We start from the raw sequence: 20411 nt of genomic DNA on the forward strand, positions 1-20411 counted from the left end.
TGTTAAAGGCTGTAAAAACCGAGGCCCTGAGCTTGCAAGTACTCATATGCATACTCTTATTCATGTGATTGCATTCATTGGGACTTCTCATATACATAATCTGAGGATCTGCCTCCAATAGGGCCAAACTAAAATCAATTTACCTCTTTACCACTAGCCAAAGGAAAGAATGTAGGATGCGCATAATATGAAAAATATATAAAAAAGTAGAGGAATTTTATAGCTTGTCCCTATGATTGTCACACCTGACAAATCACCTATGAACTACATATATAATTGTCACATTACAATATTAACATCAAGTAGCTTGTACTCACTGTGGTTTTTCATAGGTACTAAGGTCAGAAGGGACCATTATGATCATCTAGTCTGACTTCCTGCACAATGCAGGCCACAGAATCTCACCCACCCACTCCTGCGAAAAACCTCACCTATGTCTGAGCTATTGAAGTCCTCAAATCGTGGTTTAAAGACTTCAAGGAACAGAGAATCCTCCAGCAAGTGACCTGTGCCCCATGCTACAGAGGAAGGTGAAAAAGCTCCAGGGTCTCTTCCAATCTGCCCTGGAGGAAAATTCCTTCCTGATCCCAAATATGGCCATCAGCTAAACCCTGAGCATATGGGCAAGATTCACCAGCCAGATACTACAGAAAATTCTTTCCTGGGTAACTCAGATCCCACCCCATCTAACATCCCATCACAGGCCTTTAGGCCTATTTACCATGAATATTTAAAGATCAATTACCAAAATCATGTTATCCCATCATCCTCCATAAACTTATCGAGTTTAATCGTAAAGCAAGATAGGTTTTTTGCCCCCACTGCTTCCCTTGGAAGGCTATTCCAAAACTTCACTCCTCTGATGGTTAGAAACCTTCATCTAATTTCAAGTCTAAACTTCCTGGTGGCCAGTTTATATCCATTTGTTCTTGTGTCCACATTGGTACTCAGCCTAAATAATTCCTCTCCCTCACCGGTATTTATCCCTCTGATATATTTATAGAGAACAATCATATCTCCCCTCAACCTTCTTTTAGTTAGGCTAAACAAGCCAAGCTCCTTGAGTCTCCTTTCATAAGACAGGATTTTCATTCCTCGGATCATCCTAGTAGCCCTTCTCTGTACCTGTTCCAGTTTGAATTCATCCTTCTTAAACATGGGAGACCAGAACTGCACACAGTATTCCAGGTGAGGTCTCACCAGTGCCTTGTATAACGGTACTAAAACCTCCTTATCCCTACTGGAAATACCTCTCCTGATGCATCCCAAGACCGCATTAGCTTTTTGTACAGCCATTTCACATTGGCAGCTCATAGTCATCCTATGACCAACCAATACTCCAAGGTCCTTCTCCTCCTCCATTACTTCTAATTGATGCGTCCCCAGCTTATAACTAAAATTCTTGTTATTAATCCCTAAATGCATAACCTTACACTTCTCACAATTAAATTTCATCCTATTATTATTACTCCAGTTTACAAGGTCATCCAGATCCTCCTGTATGATATCCCGGTCCTTCTCTAAATTGGCAATACCTCCCAGCTTTGTATCATCCGCAAACTTTATTAGCACACTCCCACTTTTTGTGCCGAGGTCAGTAATAAAAAGATTAAATAAGATTGGTCCCAAAAATGATCCCTGAGGAACTCCACTGGTAACCTCCCTCCAGCCTGACAGTTCACCTTTCAGTAGGACGCGTTGTAGTCTGCCCTTTAACCAATTCCTTATCCACCTTTCGATGTTCATATTGATCCTCATCTTTTCCAATTTAACTAATAATTCCCCATGTGGCACGGTATCAAACGCCTTACTGAAATCTAGGTAAATTAGATCCACTGCATTTCCTTTCTCTAAAAAATCTGTTACTTTCTCAAAGAAGGAGATCAGGTTGGTTTGGCACGATCTACCTTTTGTAAAACCATGTTGTATTTTGTCCCATTTACCATTGACCTCAATGTCCTTAACTACTTTCTCCTTCAAAATTTTGTCCAAGACCTTGCATACTACAGATGTCAAACTAACAGGCCTGTAGTTACCCGGATCACCTTTTCCCCCCTTTCTTAAAAATAGGAACTATGTTAGCAATTCTCCAATCATATGGTACAACTCCTAAGTTTACAGATTCATTAAAAATTCTTGCTAATGGGCTTGCAATTTCATGTGCCAATTCCTTTAATATTCTTGGATGAAGATTATCTGGGCCCCCCAGTTTAGTCCCATTAAGCTGTTCGAATTTCACTTCTACCTCAGATATGGTAATATCTGCCTCCATAGCCTCATTCCCATTTGTCATGCTACCATTATCCCTAAGATCCTCTTTAGCCTTATTAAAGACTGATGCAAAGTATTTGTTTAGATATTGGGCTATGCCTAGATTATCCTTAACCTGCACTCCATTCTCAGTGTTTAGCGGTCCCACTTCTTCTTTCTTTGTTTTCTTCTTATTTATATGGCTATAGAACCTTTTACTATTGGTTTTAATTCCCTTTGCAAGGTCCAACTCTACTTCACTTTTAGCCTGTCTCACTTTATCCCTACATGTTCTGACCTCAATAAGGTAGCTTTCCTTGCTGATCCCTCCCATCTTCCACTCCCTCTATGCTTTCTGCTTTTTCTTAATCACCTCTCTGAGATGCTTGCTCATCCAGCTTAGTCCACAACTCCTACCTATGAATTTTTTCCCCTTTCTTGGGATGCAGACTTCCGATAGCGTCTGCAGCTTTGATTTAAAGTAATCGCAGGCCTCCTCTACCTTTAGATCCATACATTCTTCAATCCAATCCACTTCCCTAACTAATTTCCTTAATTTTTGAAAGTCAGCCCTTTTGAAATCAAAAACTCTAGTTGGAGATTTATTTTTGTTTGTCCTTCCATTCAGTTTGAACTGAAATAGCTCATGATCACTTGAACCAAGATTGTCCCCTACAACCATTTCTTCTATGAGGTCCTCACTACTCACCAAAACCAAATCTAAAATGGCATCCCCTCTAGTCAGTTCAGCAACTACTTGATGAAGGAATCCATCAGCTATCGCATCTAGGAAAATCTGAGCCCTATTATTATTACTAGCACTCGTCCTCCAGTCTATATCTGGGAAGTTAAAGTCTCCCATGATCACGCAGTTTCCATTAGTATTTACTTTATTAAAAACATTAAAAAGGGCTCTATCCATATCCAAATTAGATCCTGGCGGTCTATAGCACACCCCAAGCACTATCCCAGGGGAGGCTCTAATACTTTTCTTCCCCAATGACAGGTTTCAGAGGAACAGCCGTGTTAGTCTGTATTCGCAAAAAGAAAAGGAGTACTTGTGGCACCTTAGAGACTAACCAATTTATTTGAGCTGTAGCTCACGAAAGCTCATGCTCAAATAAATTGGTTAGTCTCTAAGGTGCCACAAGTACTCCTTTTCTTCTTCCCCAATGTGATTTTTGCCCAGACGGACTCTGTCTTATCCATTCCATCGCTTCTTATTTCTTTACATTCTACCTCATCATTGATATACAATGCTACTCCACCACCTTTACCTTTATTTCTGTCTTTCCTAAACAGCACATACCCTTCAATACCCATACTCCAGTCATGACTACTATTCCACCATGTTTCTGTTATCCCTATAATATCTGGTTTCACTTCCTGCACCAGTAGCTCTAGTTCCTCCATTTTGTTACCTAGGCTCCTCGCATTGGTGTACAAACATCTTAATTTTTGCTGTTTGGCCTTGCTCACATTCTGTACCCAATTAGGCACGGCCATTCTACAGCCAGTATAACCTATTAGACTGGTATCCACACTGCCCTTCCTCCTTATGTCCATTCTCCTACCCACAGCTGTATCCTTTCTTACTTTGTTTTCTTCCCACTCAATGCTAAAATCCGGCGTGGAAATTACTTGGACATCTCCCAGCTATCTCCCCCAAATTCCTAGTTTAAAGCTCTCAAACAGTTGTGCCAGCCTCCATCCTAGAAGTCTATTTCCTTCCCTACTCAGATGAAGTCCATCCCGAGAGAACTGTCCTCCGTCCATGAATGCCTCCCAGTGGCCATACATCCCAAAGCCCTCCTTATAGCACCACTGCCGAAGCCATCTGCTGATAGTCATAATCTTGTCATACCTTTGTTGCCCCTCTCTAGGAACAGGCAGAATCCCACTAAAGATTACCTGAGCCTCGATTTCCTTAAGCGTCTTCCCCAGCCTGGCATAGTCTCCCGTAATACTTTCCAGCGAGAATCTAGCCATATCATTTGTTCCCATATGAAGGATAATTAGGGGATTCTTACCTGCTCCCTTTAGGATCCTTTTCAACCTCAGGTCTACATCCCGTATCTTAGTACCTGGAAGACGGCACACCCTCTATTCTCTGGATCAGCTCTGGTTACAGGCCTGCCTATTCTTCTCAGTAAGGAGTCCCCGATCACATAGACCTGCCTTTTCCTGGTGACTGTGCTATTCTCCAGTCTATCCCCTGTTCCCTCTGGCTGCAAGTTCTTTCCATTCCTATTCTCCCTTGTAATCCTCTTCAACCCATCCTGTATCCTCCTGGGGCTCATATTTGGTGTAGTCTCCACTGACTCTTCCCCCTTTCCTGTAGGACTAGCTGCTCTTTTCTTCTTCCCTTCCACTTTCAGGAACTACCTGCTGAGCCCCTTCTTATTTCCAACTCTACAAACCTACCTGTCTCATGTCTTTGCTCCATAAGCTGCTCGAACCCCCTTCTAAACTCAACCAGACTTTCCACCTGCATCTCCAAACCTCGGATCTTTTCCTCCATTAGCTCTATCAGATGGCATTTCATGCAGACAAAACTCTTACCAGATACCCCCTCCAGGATCATGTACATACCACAGCTTCCACATCCAGTCATCTTCATTGTGTCTTCTGCTACATGGGTCACTCCCACTGCTGCCTCTGTATCTGTCATAGCCTTCCCACCTAAATCCTGTTAATCTGGGAAACACAAACCACACCAAAACTCCACCCCCCACAGCAAAACCAAATCCCAAACAAGTACCACAACACAAACTCCCCTTCCAAACTCCCCTGTTTACAGCTCTGTTTGCTAGCTCCTATGCCACTGCAGCTGTCTGTCCTGCTGCCTGACTGGCTGCTACCTTTTTGGACCCCTCCTCAGAGAAGCCCCACCCCCTAATCAGGGCTCAGCTTCTCTCCCAGCACAAAGCCCCTACAAGCCTCTACACATACAAATACTACAAATACAAAACCAAATACACATACCTTCTCCTCCAACAGAACTTCCACTCAAACTCTCCTGTTTACAGCTCTCATGTGCAGACTTACAAAGGACTTGACTTTAAAAAAAAAAAAAAAAAAAAAAAAAAAGCAGCAGCTACGGTCATTTGCCTACTTATGCCTATCGCTGCTTCTAGCTATAGTAGATAAAAATCTATGAGTTAAAAATAATTTTAAAATATTGATTTTTTAATTTAATTAAATACAGATTTATTTTTCAAAATACACCTATTTATGATTAAATTTGAAATTGACAACACATATCAAGGCCTAAACTTACTATCATCTATGAAATTATTTAAATTAAATATAAAATAACATTAAGCAATACATGTTTGCTGCCAAGTTTTAAAGAAAATCATGGCAGCGGACTGGTGGAAGTCACTGGCTAAGCACCTGGAACCAGAGTTTGCTGAAGTGCTAAACCAGCTTTTGACAGCAGCAGCCTCTTCTGCATATGCAGACAGAATATTTTCTTATTTCAGTTTATTCAGCTAGTTCAATTCAATGATTAGTCCATTCAAAATTAAGAAACCAACTGGGAGTCGAAGAAGCAGGAGAGCCTGTTTTCCTCTTTCAATCTATGAATAAAAACTAAATGTGAAGATGAGATCCACTAGTTCTAAAATCTTGAAGGACATAGTGATCAGAAAAAATCAGTTCAATTCACTAACTACAGATAATATTGCCTTTGTTTAATAAATCAGTTATTTTTAAATGCAAAAAATGTTTTGATAACATTTTTGATTAACTTTTTTCTTCTTATGCATCCAGCACATTTAAGGCTGATTTATTTAATAATCAAAAAAAAAAAAAAAGTAAATGCTTTTTTGTGCATTTCAATTGAATTTGAATTTCCATCCAAACAGAATTTGATATAAATTGCAAGTAAAAAATTAGTCATCAAGTAAATAAGAAATGTATCATTCACCATTTTCTAACATAGTAAAAATTAAGAAGCTGAATAAACGTAAATTAAGTTCTATCACCGCTTATATATATTGCTGGTTAGCAAAAAGATGCACCAAATTTAGTGTAAAGGCAATATTTAGTTGCAAATCAACATGTTTTAATAGCTTTTAACCAATGACAATCAACCTTTCTTCAGGAAAAACTAAAGTACAAATGCAAAACTCAATTAAAATCAATTATTTAAATCAAGACTTTCTACTTGCTGATTTAAATCACGATTCAAATCAGTGATTTCAGTTACTTTGATTTAGATCAACCCACCCTGCTCCTAGCTGAAAACCACCTAGAAATTGTTGTTTTCCAAAGATCAGAAGTGAATTTAATACAATTAATATGTAAGACTTCACTACCATTTACATAAAAAGTATCATAATAAGAACATCTAATATAGGTTCACTCACCTAAAGAATTTTTTGTTTTATCATTAAAATTCTCATGAAAAAACAACATACACCTTGAGGTGGCAGTATTACAAATATTGATTATTTTTAAATGGCAGTTTTTCATTTTGTTTTCTAAGAACATTTGTTCATCTGACAAATCACAATCTTGATAGATAAAACAGACTTAAAAATCCCCAAAGCTCAAAACGGGCTGAATTTATTAAATATTTATACTTAATGCACAAAATTTTGCCCTCTCTGTACCCCCGGAATCCCATTGAGCTGCATGGGAGAGCAGAATTTAGACCAATCTGTCAAAACAATTCTAACCATGACATACACCAGCATATTCTTATTATAAACTTTGTTAGTGTTCATTTTTTTAAGGCCTTTTCACTTTTTCAGTTCCTCTTAAGTCAGTTAAGTGCAGTAAAATACTGATTCCGCAAAATGTTCAAAAGTTTTCTATTTAACAGTAGATATTACTCTACATTATTGCACTGTAATCCCTCAAATTTCTATTGAACGGACCCTTTATCAGAATAATTTAAACATGCTCAAGAGAAAATTGTGGTTCATATTCTCATCCAAAGAAGACATCTATATTTTGGAGGGAAGAGGGGGCTAAGACCTCAACTTCTCACCAACTGCAACCAAAATCTATGTGAGTTTGAATGTGAAACTAAATTATCCCTTTAGACATGTCTACAGACTGAGGACATACTCACATAAAAGGTGAATATGTATGAATACTACTGCCCTCTATTGAACAGAATGTCAGTCCATCCTATCATCTAACTCAGTGGTTCTCAACCAGGGGTATGTATACCGTGTGGGTATTCAGAGGTCTTCCAGGAGGTATGTCAAGTCATCTTATTTGCTCAGTTTTACAAGAGGCTCTAGAGCCCTGCAGTAGGACTGGGATCCTGCAGAACCCACTGCCATAACAGCAGCAGTGGGATAAAAATTCAAACAAACAATGCAGGAGTGGGAGTGGGTAAGGCAGGGTGGGGCAGGACAGGAGTGAAATTTAAAGAATAGTCCTCCTGCACCGCAAACAACATGAATGCCCCAGCCAGCAGCCTCCGCTCTCCAGCTGCCCAGCTCCGAAGGCAGCGCCACCGCCAGCAGCAGTGCAGAAGTAAGGGTGACATGGTCTGGCGCTGCCTCAGAGCTGGGTGGCCAGAGAGTTTTTAAGTGAGGTGAAACTTGGGGTACGCAAGACAAATCAGACTCCTGAAAGGGGTACAATAGTCTGGGAAGGTTGAGAACCACTGGTCTAACTTATACTAGTGCACTAAACATGGGGTGGCCCAGTTTCTTCTTGTGGCAACCAAAGTGGTAGTTGCTTTTCTCACTGGGATATCTTGTACGGACCCATGGCATGACAGCTGCCTTACACCTCTACAGGCAGATGCCTAGCAGAGGGGGTTGGACTTTGAAGAACAAACAACCAGTACATTGTGCATACAGATTTCCAGTTGAAGGAGCAGATAACTACTTACTTCCCTGCAAGATGAGACCCCATGAGGAGCTATCTGCAGTAAAAGATTCAGAACACAGACACAATTGCGGGGGAACATGGGGGCTGCTAAGAGACGAAGTCTCTCTCCAAACCCCCATCCAAAAAAATGAAGTTGGCTATGTTCCTGCCCTCTGCTGCAGGGCTGTGGCATATTGGTGGAACCCTGTGGAAAGCTTACATTGTTTCTGCCTGTGCTGTACCTGTCCTGTGGATAAAAAGGACTTCAGCCTAGGGCTAAAAACTAGAGCAGATGAGGAATTTTTTGACAAAATGTTTCAACTGAAAAACACCAATTTGTCAAAACCAAAACTTCACGGAAATGTATCCGTTTCAACAAACCTTTAGACTGGAAGGTTTCTCACATCCAAAATAGAATTTCTGTCAAAACCAAGAGAGAGAGAAAGAGAGACACTCCCTAGCCCAGTGGTTAGGGCAGTCACCTGGACTGTGGGCAGCGTGGTCCCAACCTGCAGTGTCCCCGCACCAGCATGGCCCTCTCACCCCTCCCCAGGCTGCAGGGGGTGGGGCAGAACGGTGTAGTGGAACCCGAACTCTGTTCTGGCATGTTCTGCCTCTGCTACACCACAGTGGGAGGCCTCAGTTTAAGTCTCTGCTCCACATCAGGCAGACGGCCCTAACCACTGGGATAGAGAGTCTCTCTCTCTCTCTCCCCCTCTCTCTCTCTCTCCCCCTCTCTCCACATTTTGGAAGATCTCGACTCTTGTTTTTGTTCCAGTGTGGAACAAAAACAAAATTAAAAAACCTCAGAATATTTTGCGAAATGGAACTATTGTTTTCCAGCCGCCCCTGCTGACAAGCGAGCACCTTTCATCAGCACTGCGTTCACTTGATGTAAGAAGCCTGCAGAGTCCTGTGCCCAGCAAAGCTTTACAAGTTGCCAGACTTCCTGCAAGATAAAATTGACAAACTGCAAAGAAAAAACAGTCTCTGCAATGGAGGGTTAGAGTCTTTGAGCCAAATTCAATGCTGGCCTAAGTGGGCAGACTTAATTCAAGTTATGCTTCTTTACGGGGTTGCATACTTCATACCGGGATAAACTGAGCTCGCTGCACACACCAGGGGCTTCTCACATCCATCCATTCTCCCCCACAAGCTCCTTGTGTACCATTCTCCCATCATCCCTGCAACTCCCCTCAATCTGTCCCTGCAAGCAGCTCTGTGCAGCCCCACCATTTCTACTTCACCCCATGTCCTCCATTCCACCTCTCCTGCCCATGCCAGGGGCTCTGTGTACAGCCATTCTCACCCCTGCATTCCCACCTTACTACCAGGGGCTCTGTGTGCCCTCTTCTTCCCTGCCCCCACTCCAGGGTCCCTCAATCTCCCCCTCCAAAGCCAAGGACTCTGCGTGCACCCCCATTATCCCCAGCCCCCATTTCAGGGCCCCCCAATCTCCCCCATGGCAGGGGCTCTGTGTGCACCCCATCCCTTACTTTCCCCCCTTTCCCCAAACCAGACACCGTAATTTCCCCACACACACACCAGGGATTATATGACCCCCATTTCTCCCTTGCCCTATACCAAGGATCCCCATTCTGCCCCCATACCAGGGGTTCTGTTTGCTCCCTATTCCCTCCTCCCCCATGCCAGGGGGTATGTGTACATCCCCTTCTCCCTCCTCCCCCATGCCCTCACATTCCTCCTTATCTTCCCCACCATTATTTACCTGGTAGGGTGTCCGCAAGTCAGATGTCTGGGGCTCCGTGAGTCGTCATCCCCCGCATATACCTCCGTTTTGTCCTCTGATTCCCTGCTCTCTCCCCCCTCCTCCCCCCAGCTCAATAAGATTCTGGCCACTGATGTCTAGAATAGTCTATGAAATTTTGGAATTGATCAAATGTGCCGTTCAAAAGTTATTGCAATACATACATACAGATATATGCCATCAAATTGAGTGTAAGGTCTTTGAGATAGCCAAGTGGAACAGACATGTGGAAGAACTGGAGAATAAAACTGAGAAACTGGAGGCAGAAGAGAGAGGGGAAAAGACATGGAACTACCTGTAGTCTGAAAATATTAGCAGAGAACTTCTGAAAACAATGACGATGCTCTCTACTAAGGTTTCCAAGCAGCCAATGCAACACGTGTGCAAGGCTGACTGAGGTTCCGTTAGAAAAAAGGGGCTTACACTTAAACATAGATTTGCAGGAGGAATCTAGTTACATAGTAAGACTTAGAAGACTGAGACTTAATGAGAAATTCTGGAGGCAGTAAGGCAGGGGAAGCTATGAATCTGAATCTTGCAGCTAAACCATGATAAGGACAAAATTCCTGTTATCAGCCAAAGCTGCAAAAGAAATCCTTTATTCCAGTGTCAAACAATACTTCATCCTCAGTCTCCGTCTTATTGTACAAATCAAGAAAGAAGAGCTGACCGGGATCAACCCCATATTGTCTCATCTTTTACTTAGACTGTAAGCTCGTTGGGCAGGGACTGTCTTTTTTGCGCATATACAGCGCCTAGCAAAAGAGGGCCGAGGTCTTTAGACACTACCACAATACAAATAATGAGAGGCCCTGGAAGAAACTACTGATTTAGCAGTGCTCTACCCCCATGGAGTAGAGGGTCCACTACAACAATTTTGTCTCCAAAACTGAGGCATAAAAAACTGTTGAACAAGCAGAAGGAGAAGAGTGAGCACTTCAAAGACCAGGACAGCAAAATCCATCTCTGATGTGTCTCCACACGGCCCACTTATCTCATAGCTGTAAGGCAGTAGAGAATCAGGCTCAGAACCATCCACTACAGTTCTTCAGAGTGGGTGGACATGGGATTTGAAGACAATCAACTCTCTCTTCCCAGTGTCCTCCCAGATTAGAACAGAATATAAGAAACAATTCATGGAAATTCTTTCATTCTGGGAGGTGCCCCGCAGCGTCCCTGATAGCTGCGAGGCAGTTGCTGCAGGGCTCGATCTATTTCAAGGATGGATTTTTTTTTTTTGTGCCTATCAGTTTAATGCCAGAAGAGATTTAAACTGGATTTCTAACAGATTTCCTAATGGGAGATCTGTAAATCATAAGTGCACTATTTCCCTGCCTACTCTACAGGAAGTATAAGGGAAGGGATCAGCTACCCTACATAAAGCTGTAACTGTATTTGACACAGTATGTCAGTGGTTCCCAAACAGTGGGTCACGACTCCCAAATGGGGTCACATCAGCAGCTGCGGTCACAGAAATCCCTAGTGTGCGGAGGACGCCATTTTGCCCCACACATCAAGACCTCGCATGTATGGCGCGTGCATGTTCACACTGCAGCGGACACCATTTTGAGCAAAGTGGCATCCTCCAATGCTTTCCTGCGGGCCATGCTGCTCCACACCACCCGCAAGAAACGTCTGTGCCTAACAGGAACCACTGAGTCCGAGGTTAGATTTCACATTAGCAGTTTGCCTAACTCTGGCATGAATCTGTTACATGCGCAGGACAAAATTTGTATTTGATTTTTATGCTAGAAACTGGACATCTGTAGATAGTCCTGAACTTCATTAGATCTGGGTTGCCATAGAACAAATCCCAAAGAACAGTAACTTCTCCTGTAGTATTGGGCTGTAAGATTCCTCATTTGGAAAAAAATAAATTAGCTTTCATTCAGCTAGCAGCCCCATTAAGCATTCTCTTATCGCCTGCTGAAGGACTACAATTCTTTTGACCACAGTGAGAAACAATTTTATAATCCAAGAATAAATCTGTGTAAGTGCTTACAATGATCTTTCTTCAATGTTCTGCCATATTTGATGTAATAAATAAAGCTATGGCTCAAGTAATAAAAAACACTGACATTTTACTCCATTAGAACATCTGGAGGGAATTCAGCTTTCTGCTGACATAGCCACTTGCAGCAATACAAACCTTGCATGGCCTGGGGTCACTAATACTGACTGTTCTGCTCTAAAGGTAGGTCCCACATCTAGTTTTTCTGAACTTTAGAAACTGGGTTTCATGAATTAACCACAATGGATTACATCTGTGGTTAAGAGTTCCATTTCTGTCACCATCTCACTTTATGCCAGAAAAATGTACTTGATCCCTAATATCTCGCAGATTTAGCCTATTAGTTAGGGTGAAAATACATTTGTTGTCATCCCCCATGCAATTTAAAGCACTTGTATATCATCTGCGGGTTGCTGTATTTAGTTGTGAAATTATCAGTCCACTTTCTATTTAATTATTTTTTTAAAAAAATGTTACTTTACTACTTCTGTCTTGCTTTTGTTAGACCTTCTTTCCCTTCCTGGCTTCACTCCACTTCTTCCTGCTTTTCTTTCTCAGAATAGATAATGGTGTATCTTTTCCTGTGTTGTCCGTTTCCTCTTCCTCCAACCCATTACATTCCTTGCTCTTTCTTTCCCTGTCTGGTGTTCTGTACTCCTTCCCTTACATCTGCTGTCTCTCATTTCATCCCTCTCCAAATCTTTTATATATTATATATATATATATATGCACACACACCCCATACTTCTCTTTTTAAAAATGTATCTCCCCACTCTCCAATCCACCAGTTTAAACACAAGGCATAGCTGGCTGCTAAAGTTTGCAACTGAGGACTAATCCTACTAGCCAAAGAATAATTTAAAAAGGTGTGGGGGGGAGCTGACATTACTGACAGGCAATCTCCAGGTGAGAAACCAACCTCCCACCAACCAGGACAAGTTACCATCAACAGGCTTGGTGCCTCATGCTGAGATGAAACCTACCTAATAGTACCTGTGCATTTCCAAACATTATACCCTAATGGTATGTCTACATTGCAGCTGTGAACGGGTCTCCCAGGCTAGGTAGACAGATTTGTGTTCTAAAAATAGCAGTGTGGACATTGTGACATGGGTGGCAGCTTGAGCTAGCTGCCCGAGTCCAAGCCCTCAGACTAGCCTGAGCCACCACCTGTACTATAGTATCTATGCTGCTATTTTTAACATGTTAGGTCAAGTGAAGCTAGTGGGTGAGAGTTTGTCTGCCTGGGTTGGGAGGCAAGTTCCCAGTTACAGTGTAGACAGACCTAACACAGCAAAGGTGACACTAGTACATTTTAAATTACACTCTGCTGGAAAGAATTAAAGTATCTGTTTGGATGTTATTCTGAACAACAAAGCTGATTTCTGTATGATCAGTATTTCCTTTTACTTCACTGTAAAACTGGAAACCTGAGATGTAACAGCTGAGCTTCCATTAGAAAGAAAGATAAAGAGCCCAACCAATTTACAACTTCAGGAATGAAGTATGGAATCAGTTGCCTTAGAGTTTATGATTCTATGAAGCGGTAAATCTTTATTTGCATATTAATCTCTCAACCATTTCATCTAGACAGATTCCCTTGTTTCCTGCCTGCATTTAAAAAAAAAAAAGGAGATTAGGCAGTGGATAAGGGATGTGTGTGTCTCACCTCCTTTCCGAAAGTAATTATTGAAGATAAAGGTGTTATGAATAACATCCATTCAGTTTTTTTTCTATCTTTTAAAATTCAGATAAGATGACAATCATACATACTAGAAAGCAGTAATACATCAATTAAAACATCCTGTAACTGGAGTAAACAGTTTTGATATTTCCCCATGAGTTTCAAAACACTAAATTGAATTACATTTAATTTTAAAAAAACTTTTGTATAAAACGTCAAAGAGAAAGAAACATCTACTATCACTTCTGTAAACTATGGCATGGCAGAGTCTGTGCATCTGGAGAGAAACTTCACAGGAAGCCAAGGTTAACAGGCAGGGCTGAGGGGTGGAAATGAACCCTCTGGGAGATTTCTAGCCATTTTACAGGATTCTGGTGAAATACAAACAGAATATAAACAAGATAGCTCCTTCTCTGTTCTGGCTCCAACCGGCAACCTGTTTTTTCCCCCAAAAGTAGTCTAGTCCCTAAGGTCTGTTCTACAGTACAGACCTATATTGATAAAACTACATTGCTCAGGGGTGTGAAAAATCCACATCCCTGAGCACAGTTATACCAACCTAACCCCTGTGCAGACAGCGCTATGTCGGTGGGAGGGCTTCTTCTGCTGACATAACTACCATGGGTCAGGGAGGTGGATTTAGCCGACGAGAGAGTTCTCTCCCATCGGCTTAGAGCGTCTTTGTTAAAGCGCTACAGCTGTGCCATTGCAGCATTTTAAGTGTAGAATGGCCCTCAGATTATCTGCCTAAAAAGGTATAGCAGAACCTAATTAACGAGGGCCATGTCTACACTAAACAGTTAAGTCGACAAGTTATGCCAGTGATCAGAAACTGCTATAATTACATCGTTTGTGCATGTTCACACAATGCTCCGTGTGTTGGTGGAGCACACCCACAGTTGGTGTGTTAGCACTGAAAGAGAGCAGTGCACTGTGGGTAGCTATCCCACTGAGCGTCTCTCCACCCCCTGCAGCTAGGAGTTCTGGGAACGGATCACGGTGTATCATGGGTGCGGGCTCATGATGTAGTCTTCTCCATCCCATCATTCCATGGGCTTCCGACTATGCTGTTTCACACCATTTTTCAACAGACCCTGTAAACTGTGTACCTGCCATCTCTGTCTGAAAGCATGGATCCTGCTCAGTGCTCTCCAATCTTGCAATAAGCGTTATGAACACAACGCAGCTGATCCTGCAGTATTTCATGAGCTGCAAATATGAACAGGAATGTGCAGTGCCTGCCCTGCTGTGTGCCATGGAAAGAAACAATTCCAGATTGCTTTTGGCATTCATGGAGCAGCTGCAGATGGTGAACCATTGCTATTGGGCTTGGGAAACAAGCAAAGTGGGGGAATCGCATCGTTATGCAGGTATGGAATGAAGAGCAGTAGATTCAGAACTTTCAGATGCCCAAAGCCACCTTCCTGGAACTGTGTGAAGAGCTCACCCCTGCCCTCTGGCACAAGGACGCCAAAATGAGAGCTGCCCTCCTGGTGGAAAAGTGAGCAAAGATTGCTGTGTGGAAGCTGGTAACTCCAGACTGCTAACGGTCAGTCACGAATCAGTTTGAAGTTGGAAAGTCCACGAGGGGGTGCAGTCACACAAGCATGCAGAGCCATTAATCTCATCCTGGTACGAAGGACTGTGACTCTTGGCAACGTGTGGGAAATAGTGGATAGCTTTGCAGCAAAGGGATTCCACAACTGAGGCGGGGGAATAAATGGCACGCATATCCCAATTTTGGCCCCAGACCATCTTGCGACTACTTCTCCATGGTAATGTAGGCACTGGTGGATCACCGGGGTTGTTTCGCATTTGGCAGATTAAAGAGTCGCTGGCACTGCCTTTTTGGCAGGTTAGACCTCAGTGAGGACAATACTCCCATGGTCATAGCAGCCTGCTGTGCTCTGCATAACATTTGTGAAGCCAAGGGGGAAAAGTATCCATGGGGTGGAGCGTCGAGGCAGATCACCTGGTGGCTGATTTTGAGCAGCCAGATACCAGGGCTATTAGAGGGACTCAATGGGGAGCTATGCGAATCAGGGAGGCTCTAAAGCAGCATTTTGACAATGACCCCCAGTGATATGTGTTTCTGTAATGCATCCAGCCAGGCATTGTTTACTTGCCTCTTTGAATGACTCTTGTAATGCTTGGTGCCAGAAAATTAATTGTAGCCGATTGCCACTGTGTATGAATTCCAGCAACAACCACCGTGTGTAGGACACAAATAAAGATTCATTTTATTTGAAAGAGTATACTTTTATTACACAACAACACATAGATTTCCATTTCTTACAAGGGACATGACACTGAGGAGGTTCTCAAAGCTGTGTGTAAGTCCAGCTTTCATTCTGAAACCTGTCCCTAGGGGTGGAGCACAAGGGGTACTGTGACAGACCGGGAACTTACAACAAATGTGTGTGAGGAGTTTGAGGAAGGCATGGAATGCAGTTCTGTTTGGTGTGCAGGGGGAATTGAGCACGAACGTGTTCTGACTACAACACAATCAGGGACCTTAGCACATCCGTTTGGTCCTCCATCAGCTTTATCATCTGCTCCTGCCCCTCTATCATAAACTTCTGCCCGTTTCCTCTCCTGGTTATCCATTTTTAATTTTTCATTTATTGTCTCTCTGCATGCTCTGTGATCGCGATCTGCAGCATCAGATGATTGCAGCACCTCTTTAAACATGTCCTCCTTACTCCTCCTGGTTCACTTCCTTATCTGCTGGAGACACTCCACCAGTGTGTAGGAGGTGTCCCTCAAAGGCACATCTGCAGAAGCACGAGAAACAACAAACAGAAGCAGTATTGAGTGCACTCAAAGCCTTGAATCATAACAGCGAAATACACTTCTTTCTCGCTGTCCCTTGGCAAGCACATAGCTTGGCAAATGCCCTAAACATGGTGAGTTCACCCCAGGGTGGAGAAACGGGCAAGATGGGGCGAAGGGTCTGGGTGGTTAACAAAGGGAATCACAACAAGCGCCATGGGGCCCTATTATAAATTCAAGCACCATTTTCCATAGGCGGGGGTGACCAAAGCCGATGTCTCACTCCTGAGGGTAACTGAGGATGCCAGGGTGCATTTCCTGTATGCATGCCGCTTCAGAAGTTCCTGCAGCAGTAATTGCTGATTAGAGGAGTAAAATTGCCTACAATGAGGGAAGAAACAAAGCAACTCTGCCAAGGAATGGTCAGCAGAGGATTGTAGAGTACCTCCAGGAAAGTTTCCTAGAGATCTCTACGGAGCACTTCTGTGAAATCCCAGTCTGCATTAACCAACTTTTCCACAGGGCCTCCACTGCATAGCTGCATAAGGGAATGGGAAGCAAACACAAACAGTGCCTGGCTTATTAATTCTATCCCTTATCCCACTTCTAACATATAACAAAATAAAGGAAAGCTCTACCTCATGGCACCATGCAATATTATATCAAAATGAATACTTACCAGAGCTCCCCTCTCCTGCATCAGGCACGGACTATTGTGACTGGCTAGACCCCTCCAGAGTCAAAAAGAAGTCCTGACTTGCCACGTTACTGAACACATCCTCCTCCAACTCTACTTCCTCATCCAACACTTCATCCTGAGGGTTGACTTCGCTGGCCACTGCCTCCAGCTCCACCAAAGTATCCACAGGGCAAAGTATCCACAGTATGGTGGTGGAGTTGGGGTTGTTGCAGAGGATGGCGTACAGCTCCTTGTCGAAACGGTATGTTTTTGGTGCTACACCAGAGTGACGGTTGGCCCTCCTTGCATTCTGATATGACTGCCTCAGCTCCTTGATCTTAGCATGGCACTGCTGCATGTCCCTTTTATACCCCTTCTCCAACGTGCCATGAGCAATCTGCCCGTAGGTATCAAAGTTCCTACAGCTGGAGCAGAGCTGCAACTGCAGAGCCTCCTCTCCCCCCAGACCCAGGAGATCCAACAACTCCAGTGTACCCCAGGCAGAAGCATGTTTGGGAGTCAGCATGGTAGGCTGGGAAGATGCAATGTGAGCTGTTCAGGCCGAGCAAACAGGAAGTAGAATTTCAAAAATTCCTGGGCCGTTAAAGGGAGCATGCCTATGTACCTGGCCGCAGGGCAGCGGAGTTCAAACTGCTGACCAGAGTGGTCACAATGGGCATTGTGGGACACATCCTGGAGACCACTTAGTGTGACATAAGCAAGTGCAATGTCTACACCAACACTGTATTGCTCTAACTTTGTAGCAAAAAGCTCTATGCCTCTCATCCAGGTGATTTTATGATGTTGGTGTAGCAGGAGAGTTAAATTGGCAGGAGGAACATTGCAGCGTGAATATCTCCATTGTTTTGTTGATGAAAGCTGATTTTTGTCGACAAAACTGTGTAGTGTACACAAGGCCTAGGAGTGCCTCCCTGACCAACTCTGAAAGCCCTTGCAGGGATTTAATTAAAAACCGCACCCATTTTGTTTGGCAGAACATCCCCATCTAAGGGTATTAGTGAAGCGGAGTGCACCATGACTACAAGGGGGCTCTGTAACATGTGTAAGCCATGTCACATAAATCACGATCTACTCTTAGGGGCTGTCTACATTAGAAAATCTTAACACGTATGAATGTGACTGGAAGCACTAGAGTAGAGGTGATGTGGCGGAGTATGGCAACAACTACAGCAAGTCACGTTGGGTATTATATCATCTAGTTCTGGTAAGATTGGGACCAAGGTTTAATCACAACTAGATAATGGTGAATAGGATTTGTCTTGATCTACGCTGTCGAAAGCCATGGTCAGTATCACATCTAGCTAGAATGCTTAGTCATATTCTGATCATTTTTTTTTAAACATAGATAAGCTCTTAGTGAACACAGTCTCATCTCAAGTGTAGTGTGGTCACTTTCTCATTTGCCCATCATGTAGCTTAGTGTATTCAGAAATTTTTCTTTCACACCTACTGTTACTTTACACTAAATTCCTTTTGGATCATGATTAGACCTGAGGGCTATTTTCAAGAGTGCAGCAGCCATGGAACACAATAAAGAATGTGTCTGATAGGATGGGTTTTATTTTATAGAAAGGATACACACTGATAAAGAGCACATTTATTGAGATCTGATTTCCTAGTCTTTATCTGAAGTGATGAATCTATGGCAGTGACTGATAAATGAAGGGATACCAAAAAGAGGAGAGAGAATGCACTGCTTTGGGACTGGTTACACGAGAGTTAAACACTACCAAGAACCATGCACATTCTGCCACATCCAGTATTCACAGCAACTTTGCACAGCTTACTTCTATTTTAAAATGGTGATTGTAAAGCTAACTTCCGGTAATTTAAAGGTGTTAAGGAAACCACTACCAATATATCCCACTGCCTCTTCAATCATGCAAAACAAATGGCCCAGGTGATGTATTGACTTTCAAGGCTTGGTTTCCTTTCCTTTTTTTTTTAAATGCACTCTTTAGCCTTTGTCTGATCATTTCTAATATGGTTTCCTGTACACTAGCATGCAATAAGGCTGCCAATTAGCAGCAATAGTACAGGTGTTATTGGGTGGATCAGCTGCACAATGCCAGCTGGCTTTAATTCACACTACTCTCTTTGGGTATGTAGAGATTACCCACCACACACATTTATAACAGAGATTACGAAATGCAACTTTAATTTATTTAAATTTTAACCCTAAAGGTAATTCCAATAATTTAATAGCAGCCTAAAAAATGTATTGGAGTCAATACCTCAACCTCTGCAGTAGCATAATTACTAGTCTCCTTTTACAAAAAGTAGATCAGAATTGAGGAAAAAAATTAGAAACAGTAAGTGTACAAGACTTCCAGTCTACACAAGGAGCAGAGTGGATCAAAACTTTTCTTTGTCCTGCCATCAAACAATTGATGGTGTGCGACTTGGCTAAGAAGTTTAAATGCAAGGGTCCATATGGGGATTCTTGTACAGCACATACACATGAAAACACTGATGACTAGGCCAGAGATAAAAAACCCACAACTTCGGGAAACTGTTTGTTTTTAGTTACTGAATTTGTTATTCCTTCCTCAAGTCCTCCTACATTCTCTGGGTCCCCATCCCTGGAGGTCAATGATGAGTATAAAGGTGTGCAGGAATGCCTCAACATTAATCCTGGCTGTTGTCATTCAGCAGATGCCATCCAGGTTCCAATCAGCAGGTCTGTGCTCTGGTTGCCCATCCTGGACCACAGAGAACAGAACATTAGCCGGCTTTAAAAGGGCCAAAGTTTCAAGCATGGTGAAGGATTTGACTCTCCCTGTCCAGTGCAGTGGAGTATGAGAGTGGCCTAGCCCAACCTCAAACAGAACTGAAATCAGTTAGCTACTTCAAAGTGTATATTTAGTCTTGTTCTGAAAATGTAATTGTATTGTTGACAAACCCATTCTCTCTCTCGGTTATTGTCAAGGCTAATGGTTTGTCACACAGTCATGGGGTGAGGTCACCTGCACTTGGAGTTTTCTTATGTTTACTCTATAACTTGTGACTTTTGCTGCCCCCACCACCCAGCTCAGACTCTTTATATATAGTTTACAATTTCAAACCTCTGATGACCATTAGTTCTACAGGTAACATTTTCCATGTTTTCTGATATTGGCTATATCAAAAAGTTATTTTATTCAAAAGTTAATTTAAGTATAAGCATAATAATACATGTAGGTACGTAGTGTCCTTCTGGCAAAACCTGTAAACTTATTATTGCCTTGGAGAAGAACTATAGATGGACATGACAGCAGCATAAGCAAAGTTAGAAACACGTTATGTACCAAGGATCAAAAGACAGGTTTAATGTCTCAACATTCTGGCACACCTTCAAATCCCTCTACCCCCCCTGTAGAGTACAGGGGGCAGAACTACCTGCTGTGCG

At 42.7% G+C, this 20411-nt stretch overlaps 1 protein-coding gene and 1 long non-coding RNA gene across 2 annotated transcripts in view; one reads left to right on the forward strand and one right to left on the reverse strand.

Annotated features, from left to right (window-relative positions):
* The window catches only part of CMTM7 (CKLF like MARVEL transmembrane domain containing 7), a 41405-nt gene that overhangs the window by 8838 nt on the left and 12156 nt on the right, over positions 1–20411 (reverse strand). The window lies entirely within an intron of this gene.
* On the forward strand, positions 11954–15801 carry LOC142071159 (uncharacterized). The gene is made up of 2 exons (XR_012667189.1): positions 11954–12050; positions 14643–15801. It is a non-coding gene; the product is annotated as an uncharacterized LOC142071159 (long non-coding RNA).

Source organism: Caretta caretta, chromosome 2, assembly GCF_965140235.1.
Source record: "Caretta caretta isolate rCarCar2 chromosome 2, rCarCar1.hap1, whole genome shotgun sequence".
Taxonomy (NCBI): Eukaryota; Metazoa; Chordata; order Testudines; family Cheloniidae; genus Caretta; species Caretta caretta.